The sequence below is a fragment of the Halichoerus grypus genome, chromosome 4 (assembly GCF_964656455.1).
Source record: "Halichoerus grypus chromosome 4, mHalGry1.hap1.1, whole genome shotgun sequence".
NCBI classification, from domain to species: Eukaryota; Metazoa; Chordata; class Mammalia; order Carnivora; family Phocidae; genus Halichoerus; species Halichoerus grypus.
Window position 1 is genome coordinate 66,373,575 of NC_135715.1, and position 14,395 is coordinate 66,387,969.

The 14,395-nt window shown below is 34.8% G+C and overlaps 1 protein-coding gene across 4 annotated transcripts in view; it reads right to left on the reverse strand.

Moving 5' to 3' along the window:
- The window catches only part of NBEA (neurobeachin), a 694,224-nt gene that overhangs the window by 556,308 nt on the left and 123,521 nt on the right, over positions 1–14,395 (reverse strand). The window lies entirely within an intron of this gene.

Consider the following 14,395-nt stretch of genomic DNA (forward strand, 5'->3'; position numbering starts at 1 on the left):
ATGGGCAGAAGACATGAACAGACATTTTTCCAAAGAAGACATCCAAATGGCCAAAAGACACATGAAAAAGTGCTCAACATCGCTTGGCATTAGGGAAATCCAAATCAAAACCTCAATGAGTATCACCTCACACCAGTCAGAATGGCTAAAATTAACAAGTCAGGAAACGACAGATGTTGGTGGGGATGCGGAGAAAGGGGAATCTTCCTACACTGTTGGTGGGAATGCAAGCTGGTACGGCCACTCTGAAAAACAGTATGGAGGTTCCTCAAAACGTTGAAAATAGAGCTACCATACAGTCCAGCAATTGCACCAATGGGTATTTACCCCAAAGATACAAATGTAGGGATCTGAAGGGGTACATGCACAATGTCCACAATAACCAAACTGTGGAAAGAGCCAAGATGTCTATTGACATGGTATATATATACCATGGAATACTATGCAGCCATCAAAAGGAATGAAATCTTGCCATTTGCAATGACGTGGATAGAACTGGAGGGTGTTATGCTGAGCGAAATAAGTCAATCAGAGAAAGACATGTATCATATGACCTCAATGATACGAGGAATTCTTAATCTCAGGAAACAAACTGAGGGTTGCTGGAGTGGGGGGGGTAGGAGGGATGGGGTGGCTGGGTGATAGACATTGGGGACAGTATGTGCTATGGTGAGTGCTGTGAATTGTGTAAGACTGTTGAATCACAGACCTGTACCTCTGAAACAAAAATACATTATATATTAAAAAAAAAAAAAGAAGATAGCAGGAAGGGAAAAATGAAGGGGAGGAAATCGGAGGGGGAGACGAACCATGAGAGACTATGGACTCTGAGAAACAAACTGAGGGTTCTAGAGGGGAGGGGGGTGGGGGAATGGGTTAGCCTGGTGATGGGTATAAAGAGGGCACGTACTGAATGGAGCACTGGGTGTTATACTAGACAATGAATCATGGAACACTACCTCAAAAACTAATGATGTAATGTATGATGAGTAACATAACATAATAAAATAAAATAAAAAAAAGAAAGGTATTGTTAGAAATGGTTAGAATTTCTCTGCAGATATAAATTTGACAATGACAATATTGAAACTTTGCAAGAATCACATATTATTATTATTATTATTATTATTATTATTTTCAACTTACAACTATGAAAACTGAATGTTAGAGAGATTAAGATCTGGAAGGAATAGTGCCAAGACACAATACCAAATGTTCTGACTCATAGTACTAATGGATTAATGGTGAAGTGATCTGGATTATAATCCAGGGTCTACCACTAATTATCTCTAGACCTTTATTTAATAAGTGTCAAAGAAATCATCTAACCAGTGTGGCCCCATTTCATTAATGTTACAGTAAGGTTAAACCAAATGTTCTAAACTCGGACTCTTATAGGAGGCAAATAGATATGTGTATAAATGAAGCATGCCGCATGTGGATTTCTTCAGACTAGACAGTGCATGTCCTGTCTAAAAGTGCCCCTCAGTGCTCAGCTCAAATCAATTATTGTACCATGTTGCCAGTTCTTCAGTATTTTTCAAAAGAAACATGAACTCTGGACTTCCTTATAAAATCACCTAATCTGTAATTTAATGCAAATGTTTAAAAACACTGTGGAGACCAAACATGTCAGGCCACATTTAGCCCATTTTCTACTTTTAAACTAGTACCAGAGAGATCCTCCCTTCCTTGAACTTGGGACGTAAACCATTTATTAGGCATCTACCAATACAAGAGCAACATGAATAAATGAAAATTTGTATATATGTGCCTATGGATGGTAGTTTTTGTCTTTTAAATGTAAGCACATTACATATTTCGACATAAGAAATAAACTAACAAAATTACAGTCCTTTGGATCGAAACTTGCTTTCTCTTCTCAATTAAATGGAATGTAGAACTTTATCTGCCACCTCAGAGTTTCAAAATTTAATCTGTTTATGTAACTCACAGATTCACACTTCCTAATCTAGAGGTAACAGTTGGGCTTAACATATGTTCTGGTTTAAAATAAAAATTATATTTCAGTCCCTCTTGCACTAAAGAATAGGCGACAACAACAATAAAAAAAGAATTTTTAAAAAAGTAATATCTGAATGAAATTATGAGTTAAATATACTAAGTAGTAATACTGGCAACATAAAACCAATTTAATTTGCCTTCTTCACTGGTTGCCTTGGTATTAAAAAATAAACATTTTAATAAGCATTTATGTAGAATTATACATACTCAAAATATTTAATATTTATGTTTCTAATCCAATCATTTTCAAGTAAAATAGATTATTTATGTTGCAAAGCACTGATCAAAAGCAGATTTAATTATTTTGGAGGAGTAAAACATATGAGTTAGTTTGTAGAAATAAAAGTATTTAATTGAGGGAATTTGGGGGACGAGTATATATGACATTAAAACACTGGAGAAGCAGCCCAAATAAGGAAGAGGGGAGTCAAGGAGTTGGATGACCCAAGGGCAAGTTGGAGTTTAGAGTTTAATCAAGTAGAGTAGTGGTGCTTCCTTATGTTGATGATATTATACCAAGAAAAGCAATATGTAAATGATTGAAATAGCAACTGGACGAAGAGGAACATGTGTTCTAGCCAGTAGAGCTCCCTTACATTAAGGGATTTTTTGAATTTGAAAAAAACAAAGGCAACAAAAGCAAATATAAACCAGTGGCCCATTGGGCTACATCAAACTAAAAAGCTTCTGCACAGTGAAGGAAAACCACCAACAAAATGAAAAAGCTATCAAATAGTAGGAGAAAATATTTGCAAATCATATGCCTGATTAGGGGTTAATATCCAAAATATATAAAAAACTCATATAAGACCAAAAAAAAAAAATCTGATTTAAAAATAGGCAAAGGACCTGAATAGACATTTTTCCAAAAAAGACATATAGATGGCCAACTGACACATGAAAAAATGCTCAAGATCACTAATTAGGGAAATGTAAATCAAAACCACAATGACCTATTACCTCACACCTGTTAGAATGGCTATTACCAAAAAGACAAGATATAAGTGTTGTCAAGGATGTGCAGGAAAGAGAATCCTTTTGCACTGTTGGTGGGAATGTAAATGCAACAACTACGGAAAACAGTATGACATGTTTTCAAAAACTTAAAAACAGGGGCACCTGGGTGGCTCAGTCGGTTGAGAGGCTTGGTTTTGGCTCAGGTTATGATCTTGGGGTCTGGGATGGAGCCCCACCTTGGGCTCCACTCTCAAGTGGAGTCTGCTTGGGATTCGCTCCCTCTCCCTCCGCCTCTCCCCTCCCCACTCACAAAGGCAAACACAGGTGCTCATGCGCTCTCTCTCTCTCTCTCCCTCTATCAAATAAATTTTTAAAAACTGAAATATTATAAAAAACTTAAAGATAGAACTACCATAGGATCTAGCAATTCGACTTCTAGATATTTATCCAAAAAAACAAAAAAAACATTAATTCAAAAAGATATATGTACCCCCATGTTCACTGCAGCATTATTTACAAGAACCAAGACATGGAAGCAACCTAAGTGTCCATAGATGAATTAATGGATAAAGAAAATGTGGTATATATATGTATACAATGGGATGTTATTCAGCCATAAAAAAGAATGAAATCATGCCATTTGTAAACAACATATGGACCTTGAGGGCATTATGCTAGGTGAAATAAGTCAGACAGAGAAAGACCAATACTATATGACCTTACATATATGTGGAATCTCAAACAAAGAACTCATAGATACAAAGAATGACCACAGGTGGAGGGCGGGGGTGATAGATAGATAAATTGGTGAAGGTATTCAAAAAGTGTAAGCTTCTACTTTTAAGAGGAATAAGTTCTGAAGATACAATATACAAAATGTTGATTAGAGTTAATAATACTTTATTGTATATTTGGAAGTTGCTAAGAGAATAGATTTAAAAGTTCTCAGTACACACTAAAAATTATGACTATGTGAGGTGACTGATGTGTCAACTAACCTTATTGTGGTAATCATTTCACAATATATACATATCTCAAATCATTATGTATGCTTTAAACTAATACAATGTTATGTGTCAATTTTATCTCAGTAAAACTTGAATAAAAGCTTTGAAATTTAAAAAAGTAAAATTACTGTATTGTCAGTTTTATACAGTGCAATAAATAGTTAAAAACATAAAGTTCAAAATCAGTTGGACTCAAGTCTGAATCTGAACTCTATCACTGATTAGATGTGTATCCATCCACAAGTTATTTACCTCTCACCTGTTACACACCTAACAGATAAAATAGTAAATAGAGTACTTTGAACAATAAATATATGGATCTTTAAAAGCAACTCAAAATGGTAGCTGCTATTACTGTGTTCTTTTCTACTTAGTATTATAGTTATTTTTTTATGTTCAATATTTTTTCATAAATGTCACTCAGAAAACATTTACCATAAACTTTATGTATGTATGTAATGGTATATTGCACTTACGGTAGAGAACATTCAGATATCTGTTAACATAGTTGCTAATGAGGCAAAGCCTCATTGAGTAGAACCCTAATCACCCAAACTGGAATTACTTAATATGAATATGAGAAAATGTTCCAGAAGATGCTAAGCTCAACTAAATTAAGTTTATCTAATTGCTACAAGAGCAAAGACTTGTCATTTTCTAATACTAATACCTGAAAACTTCACCAATGTCAAGAATATAGCCATTTTCCATTGAAGTTATGTAAGAATAACATATATATAGCAATACCTGTTGCTCTTCTAGGATCACTATGTGACAAGTGCTGCTGATTTTAATAATGACATTGCAACATTCCATGAATTATATTTCCTGATGTATAACTAAGAGAATGTTGCCACCTGTATATTGTAGAGTTTTCCCTTCAAAATGAATAATCCACCTGAATTCATTAAAAGTAATTCAGACTCTAATATCTAATATCTACATTTCCAAACTTCTCTAGGAAAATACATAAATAGGATCAATCCATTCTTCTGCTACAATTTCTTAATAATTCCAAATGACTGGAAAATCAAAATTCCCTATTTTGATATTCAAAATCTCCAAAAACTTGGTTTCAATCTATCATAATCATCCTCACATTCCACCATAAACCACTCAGCCTATCTACTCTGTATTCTACCATGAATCCATGCCTGATTGTGGATTAATCCATAAACACATCCTACATCCCTTGCTTCTATCCCTGTAATCATGCCCTCTCTTCTCACATTCTATCATCATGTCCTGCTCATCCTTCTGAAATTTATGTATTTTTCAAGAACCCTAAAAAACTTTGTCTACGAAGAGTTCCTAAAGCCTTTGTAGCTGAAATTAATCATCCTTTCACAAAACTTTATAGTATTTGCATTATATTTCCTTTTGGGTACACATTTCAACTTTCAATTATAAACATTTAGGGATATAATTATTCTCATAAAGAGTATAAGCTTGATCATTTTTAATCCTAAAAGGTTAGAACAGTTCCTTGAATATCATCAATATTTGATATACTGATGAATTTTATTCAATTGCATGCCCTACAATCATTATTACCATCTCTTAATAAGCAAGAATGTAAAGAAAAGATTATAGTCACAAACATGTCAACAAATGGCAAATAGATCAGCACAGAAAATTTCTGTGCATGAAGTCAGTACTTCAATACAGTGGATAATTGTTCACCCAATCAAATCTTCTTTTTAAAGATTTCTTTATTTGAGAGAGAGAGAGAGAGTGCGCGCACATGCAAGCAGGAGCAGAGGGAGAGAGAGAAGCAGACTCCCCACTGAGTGCAGAGCCTGAGACATGGGGCTTGATCCCAGGACCCTGAGATCATGACGTGAGTGAACTGAAGTCAGACACTTACCTGACTGAGCTACCCAGGTGTCCCCACCCAATTAAATCTTTAAAAATTATGATAATGGCAGATAACCAAGTATCAGCACTATAACTACAATATTTCAAATATTAAATAAAAGAAACATATCACTGATACTAACCAATATCCAAGAGAAGTATTTAACATAATGATACCAAGAAACTACTTATATCAAATTAATCATTTGCCAATATTAAGCAATTTCATGTAACTCATTCTTCTAATGCCAATAAAAGTTTTTAACATGCATGCAGTTGCATAGAAGAATGGGTACTGCGATAAGCTAGAAATTTTTAAAATTAAACTGCAAAAGCAATCAATATTATATAATCAAAAAGATATATTTTGTAGAAATGATCTGGTTGGACACATGTATAAATAAATATAATCCAGTACAGTAAAACTCCAAAATTTCTATATTACTACTGTCATTCATTTGTATAATAATTACTGAGCGCCGAAGGATATGGAAATAAACCTCCTCTCACTGGGCTGACGCTCCATAGTCTCAAACAATTGTGTGACCTCTACTACCTCTCTTCTGCTACTAGTTAACACCTGTTTTCTGCTAGGGCTCATGGAGCCTCCCCCTGTAAATGTACAGCTCTATACTTGGCAAAGAATGCACACGAAACCCACAGAAAGACTTCTGCCCCTACCCCAACAGCTTGCTCCTTTTTTGCTCCCTGTTCCACATATTCTAGCTGTTTCAAGCTGCCCTGAATTCTGATCTCAACCTCCTCAGCTCAGCTGCCTCCACAGCTAGAATATGTGGAAATATTTTTATTGGCCCCAGCTAGATATCAACGGTGAATACCAAGCTCATATTAAATATATTCCTACTCTCAAGGATCTCAGGCCTGTGCTGTGTATTGACAAGTGTCAAAAACAGATGCTTTGTACATTTTGCCCATATTTATAGTTATTTACAGTAGTACAGCACATTCAGTATCAGTTGCTCCAACATGGAACAAAATCAGAAATCAGGTTGAATGTTTTCTGAAATTAATTAATTAAGCCAACACTTATTTCTTGTCCTTTTATTTTAACCATTCTGACTAAAGGTGTAAAGTGATACTTAATTGGGGTTTTGATTTGCATTTCCCTGATGATTAGTGATGTTGAGCATCTTCTCATGTGTCTGTTGGCCATCTGTATGTTTTCTTTGAAAAAATGTCTATTCAGGTCCTCTGCCCATTTTTTAATTGGATTGTTTTTTTGGAGCTGAGTTGCATGAGTTCCTTATATATTTTGGATATTAATCTCTTATTGGATATATCATTTGTATCTTCTCTCATTCAGTAGGTTGACTTTTCATTTTGTTGGTTATTTTCCTTCACTGTGCTGAAACTTTCTATTTTGATGCAGTCCTAATAGTTTATTTTTGCTTTTGTTTCTCTTGCCTTAGGAGACATATCTAGAAAAATGTTGCAAAGGCCAATGTCAGAGAAAATATTGCTTGTGCTCTCTTCAAGGATTTTTATGATTTTCAGGCCTCACATTGAGTTGTGTTTATTTTCAGCCACTGTAGAAGACAAGTATGGTGGGTCCTCAAAAGATTGAAAATAGAAATACCCTATAATCTAGTAATTCCACTACAGAGTATCTACCCAAAGAAAATGAAATCACTAATTTGGAATGATATATGCAACCCTATGTTTATTGCAGCATCATTTATAATAGCCAAGATATGGAAGATGATGGTTGCTAGAGGAGAGCAGGATGGGTAAAGGGGACTGCAGATACAAGGTTCCAGTTATGGAATGAATAAGTCACAGAAATAAAAGGCACAGCATTAAGAATATAGTCAATGATATTATAATAGTGATGCATGGTGACAAATGGTAGCTACAGTTGTACTGAACATAGCATAATGTATAACCTTGTCAAATCACTATTGTGTACCTAAAATGTATATAACATTGTGTCAACTCTACTCAAATAAAAATTTAATTAAGAAATTTTGTAATTAGGGGCGCCTGGGTGGCTCAGTTGGTTAAGCGACTGCCTTCGGCTCAGGTCATGATCCTGGAGTCCCGGGATCGAGTCCCACATCGGGCTCCCTGCTCGGCAGGGAGTCTGCTTCTCCCTCTGACCCTCCTCCCTCTCATGCTCTCTGTCTCTCATTCTCTCTCTCGCAAATAAATAAAATCTTAAAAAAAAAAGAAATTTTGTAATTAGATAGGTTTTAAGAGATTGTTTTGCAAATTCTAATTGTCATCCCCACAGAAAAAAAAATCAATTGAAGTTGAGAAGCTTCATGAACCTGAACTGGTTTTAAAGCTATCTTCTCTATGAAGCACTTCTCAGTTCCTATAATCAGAATCCTTTTCCATGATCCCATTGGACTTACTGTTCTCAGATTATATCATGATTATAAATTCAACCAACTTCACTTTTTAGCTTTTTGTATGTTTTTCTCCCTCACTTGGTTATAAGTTCCTTAAAGGTAATTTACAGCTTTGCATGTTCCATAATGCCTATAATAGTGCTCCATGCATAGAAATGACTTAACAAATGTTCTCTGAATTTTAAAGTTGTATGAGGAAATTCATCTAAATAGAATCTTCAGTTTTTCCTCTAGTCATTTTAAAGCGACTTTAAATGACTTTTCCTTATTCAGAGAAAATTCAGAATTTAAAATAAAATTATCCATTAATCTTTTTCTAACTTTTCGGCATTTTTATTTTCTAATCTCTTTTTGACAATATACATCCACTTTATATTTAATTGCACTCATACTTTTAAGACTAAAAATATAACACTCATACTTTTAAGACTAAAAATATACCCATTTTTTCTTTGATTTTGGTCTTCTTTCTGGATTGAATTCACCACAAAACTTTTGTTTTCTACTACTGCTAAAACCTACCACTTCTCAGTTTTTATTTCTTTAAATATCTTTCTTTGGCTCTTTTTTGCTTCTTTTTGCTTTTTTGTGCCCTTTCCTTTACTTACTACATGTATAAAAGAGTTGGTTGTTTAGGGGCGCCTGGGTGGCTCAGTCGTTAAGCGTCTGCCTTCGGCTCAGGTCATGATCCCAGGGTCCTGGGATCGAACCCCGCATCGGGCTCCCTGCTCAGCGGGAAGCCTGCTTCTCCCTCTCCCGCTCCTCCTGCTTGTGTTCCCTCCCTCGCTGTGTCTCTCTCTGTCAAATAAATAAATAAAATCTTAAAAAAAAAAAAATAATAAAATAAAAGAGTTGGTTGTTTTGAGAAACACACAACCATTAAGTATGAATATGAAATGACCAATGTTCTTCACCACACACTGAACTTAAGCAATAAAATCTTTTTCCAGCTGAAAGTCTTGTACCAATAATTACTAATAAAATTCATTCCTATAATCTTCAATGAATTTAAGTGAAAAGTATTAGAAAACACTTAAGATATCACTCTGTTTGGTTCATGGTTACTATCCTTTTAAAACAATGTCTGAAACAGGTCATTAATTCTTCTTATCTTTTTTTATATGTCTATCATGCTTAAGATCTGAATACCTGCTTTTTTTTTTTTTAAAGATTTTATTTATTTATTTGACAGAGAGACACAGCGAGAAAGGGAACACAAGCAGGGGGAGTGGGAGAGGGAGTAGCAGGCCTCCCGCCAAGTGGGGAGCCCAATGTGGGGCTCGATCCCAGGACCCTGAGATCATGACCTGAGCCAAAGGCAGACGCTTAACGACTGAGCCACCCAGGCGCCCTGAATACCTGCTTTCTAAAAATAATGATTGAAATACTGACTAATGTATTGTTAAATACTGTAATTAGCTTTTCCACATTGGCATTTTAACAAGTCTGAAATGTATGTACATTCTATTGTCTGGAACAAAACCTTTACTTTCGTTTTGTTCATATTGCTCACAATGGAATAAATAATGTTTAATATATTCTCTGGGAAGTCATAAAATCTTGGGAAATATAATGTAATAAGTCTAATAAAACATATTCTTATTTGAAAAAAAAAACTGGCCTTAAGTTTTTCAGTCTACGATGCAAATATATTCCCTACTTTGGTTTGTAGGAACAAAACAACCTCACATCATAATTAAATATAACATTTTTCGTTTTTTTAAAATTATGATGCAATTTAAATGACTATAAAGATAATCTATTAAAATATGATAATTTTCTTATATTTACTCCATTTTAGTATTTAGATTACTTCCAACATTTCAAAATTATATATTAAGGTATAATAAGCATGCTTACGCATAAATATCAGTATTCACTAAATTATTCCTTGAAGGATTTTCAGAAGCACAATTGTTATATAAAATGGTATGAGTAGGATGGGGGTGAGAATGAGGAGTGACTGCCAATAGGCATGTAGGGTGATAGAAATGTTCTAAAATTGGATTGTGGTGATGTCTGTACAACTCTGTAAGTTACTTAAAATAATTTACTTGTACACTTAAAAGGAGTGAATTGTATGATATGTAAATTACATTTCCATAAAGTTGTTATAATTTTTCAAAAGAAAAAAGAAAACAGGGACATTCTCCAACAAGACATTGAGAGACATGGAATGAGAAAGGAAAATATAACCCATACATATGGAAAAGAGCAGGCAACAGAAACTGCCAGTGAGAGCAAACAGATGTCAGATTTAACAGAAAAAGACTCCAAAGTAGCCATTAAAAATACACTCAAAAAACTAAAAGAAAACCATAATTAGAGAAGTAAAGGTAGGTATGATGACAATGTCATATTAAATAGATTATCAGGGTGCCTGGGTGGCCTAGTCGGTTAAGCGTCCAACTCCTGGTTTTGGTACAGGTCTGATCTCAGGGTCATAAGATCAAGCCCCACACGGGCTCAGCACAGAGTCTGCTTGAGTTTCTCTCTCTTCCTCTGCCCCTGCCCCCATGCTTGCTCTCTCTCACTCACTCTCTCACTGAAATAAGTAACTAAATCTTTAAAAAAGTTATTAAATAGAGAATAACAATTAAGAGAGAAATACTATAAAAAAAAATCCAAATGGAAATTCTAGAGCTGAAAAGTGTAACTGAATTGAAAATTTTTCTACAGGTGCTCAACAAAAGGTTTGAACAGAGGACAGAATTAGCACACATGAAAATAATAAAGATTATGTAATCCAAAAACCAGAAAGAAAAAAGAGTAAAGAAAAATTGGAGCCTCAGAGAAATGTGGGAAACAACTAAGTATACCAACATATGCAAAATGGGAATAGCAGAAGTAGAGAAGAAAGAGAAAAGAGAAAAATATTAAAAAACTTGATGAACTGAAAACTTCCCCAATTTTTGGAAAACATTAATTTGCACTTTCAGAAAGCCCATGAACTCAAAGAAAAATAAAAGCAAAGAAATCTACAAACAGAAAAATCATAGTAAAAATGCTGGAAGCTAAAGACAAGGAGACAATCTTAAAAGCAGCATGAGAAAAATGACTCTTCACCTAAAAAAGAACACCAATAAGATCAAAAGTTGACTTCTCACCTAAAAAAATGGAGGCCAGAACATAGTGAAATAAAACATTCAAAGTGCTCAAAGAAAAAACTTTCAACCAAGAATTTATATCCAGAAAAGCTATCTGAAAGCAAAATGAAATACATTCACAAAAAAATAAAAATGGAGATAATTTGTTGCTATCTGACCCACCCTACAAGAAATAACAAATGGAGTCCTTCAAATGAAAAGTAAGAAACCCAAAAAACAATTTGCACACACACACAGGGACAAATATTAAAGATAAGTAAAGTAAAATCAAACATGTATAATCAAATCTCTGAAAAGGAAAACCAAAGTAAGGAAGCAACAAATACTAAACAATATAAGAAAAAATTCTTAAAATATAAAAAGATGCAAAACTACATACTGAAAGTACACACCACTTATCTGAGAAATCAACTCCAAACAACCAAGACATATCTAGCAAAATTACTAGATATAAGGAAAAAAAAATCCTTTGAACATGTAGGCAAAAAGAACAAGTGCCTGACAACAGAAAAGATATTAGAACTGTCATCAGACTTTCAACAAAACATTTCAACCCAGAAGAAAATCAGTAACATATTTAAGACATTCAAAGAAAGGTTAGTCAAGGATTTTAAAAGCAGGCAAATGCCTTTCAAGTGTAAACACCCCTAATAAACTAATAATGAAATGCAGTTCTCAAGAAATACTATTCCCATAAGCCCTTCTAGAGAAATACACTACAGAATGAGCTTCAGATAGCCAAAATACATCAATATAAGGAATGTGATGAAACAAATATATAAGTACTTAAAGGACTGCAACTAAGGATTTTTAAAATTGAGAACAGTATGTAATAACTACATATACTCACAGTGTAGATCATACCATGTATTAGTCTGTTAGTGTTGCTACAACAAAGTACCAGAGTCTGGGTAGTTTAAACAAAAATTTATTTCTTTACAATTCTGGGGGCTAGAAGTCTAACTAAAATCAAGGTGTTAGCAGACCTGGTTCCTTCTGAAACCTCTTCTCCCTGTATCTTCATATGGTTTTCCCTCTGTGCATGTTTGTATCCTAATTTCCTCTTATAAGGACACCATTCATATTAAATTAAGACCCACCTTAATAGCCACTTAAGTTTAATTACCTCTTTAAAGACCCTATCTCTAAATATGGTCACATTCTAAGCTACTGGGATCTAGGACTTCAGCATAAAAATTTGGGGGGGAATACAATTCAGCCTATAACATACTTACACTATTAAAAAATGGCAAGGAGAATGAAGAGAACATATGCAAAAGAAATTAACTATTTTCAGTAATAATGTCAGTAGAGTAATATTGGTAGTATTGTTCAGAGATTGTTGTACATGTAACTATGGGCTTTCCTAATCCTATTACCCTCTGTACACTTGACAACCACTATTCTCAATATAGAAAAAAGGAGATACAGATTTAACTTAGAGAAGGTCAAATTAAACCAAAGTCCTCAATTTCACACTAATAAAAACTAAGGATTCATGGAATAATGGCTGATTCCAGGACTGAAACAACAAAATGTTCAGAATGAGTCTGAAATACTATCATGGGAAATAGCAAGAAATCTATCAAAGACTACAGGGTCAGGTCAAGGGACTAAGAAACCAATTGGAACAGACATTCATTGCTCAAAGGTGGGACAATTTTAATTTCAAAAAGAACAGTAACGGCTACAGATTGAAACACTTCAAATACATTTAAATCCATGAGTTTATAATGAAATTTTAAAAACAGTAATTGAAGATCTTTGAATAATGAAGAAATGAAATTAGGTTATACATTTCCCCTCTTGACCATCAGGAAGCATTATTAGACTGAGTTGGTGGAGTAAAAACATGTTAGTATATACAAAATGTTCCAATAATTAGATAAAAACCTTGCAGGAATTACAGATTTTAATTTAAGACCAGTGAGTAAAAATTATATGAACTGGATAATAAAATAAGTCTAAAGGCATTGCATTGGTGGGGGTAGGTAGAAGCAGGTCACTGGAAAAATAGAACACTTTTCTCACCATTCACCGAAATTCTAGGATTTTAAACATAGTATAACTTTAAAGTAATACACCTGAGTTTTTAAAAGATTTTATTTATGTTTTTGAGAGAAAGAGAGCACGCGAGAGAGAGAAAGAAAGAGAGAGTGCACATATGGGGGGGACGGGGTGGAGAGGGACAAGCAGACTGCCTGCTGAGCAGGGAGTCCAAGGCAGAGCTCAATCCCAGGGCCCTGGGATCATGACCTGAGCCAAAGGCAGAGGCTTAACCAACTGAGCCACCAGGCGCCCCACATCTGATTTTTTTTTAATTTTTATTATGTATGTTAATCACCATACATTACATCACTAGTTTTTGATGTAGTGTTCCATGATTCATTGTTTGCATATAACACCCAGTGCTCCATGCAGAACGTGCCCTCTTTAATACCCATCGCCAGGCTAACCCATCCCCCACCCCTCTCCCCTCTAGAAGCCTCAGTTTGTTTCTCAGAGTCCATAGTCTCTCATGGTTCATCTCCCCCACTGATTCCCCCCCTTCATTTCTCCCTTCCTACATCTTTTTTTTTTTTAACATATATTATTTGTTTCAGAGGTACAGGTCTGTGATTCAACAGTCTTACACAATTCACAGCACTCAATGTCTATCATCCAGCCACCCCATCCCTCCCACCCCCCACCACTCCAGCAACCCTCAATTTGTTTCCTGAGATTAAGAATTCCTCATATCAGTGAGGTCATATGATACATGTCTTTCTCTGATTGACTTATTTTGCTCAGCATAATACCCTCCAGTTCCATCCACGTCATTGCAAATGGCAAGATTTCATTCCTTTTGATGGCTGCATAATATTCCATTGTATATATATATACATCTTCTTTATCCATTTCATCTGTCAATGGACATCTTGGCTCTTTCCGTAGTTTGGCTATTGTGGACATTGCTGCTATAAACATCAGGGTGCATGTACCCCTTCGGATCACTACATTTGTATCTTTGGGGTAAATACCCAGTAGTGCAATTGCTGGGCCGTAGAGCAGCTTTATTTTCAGCTTTTTG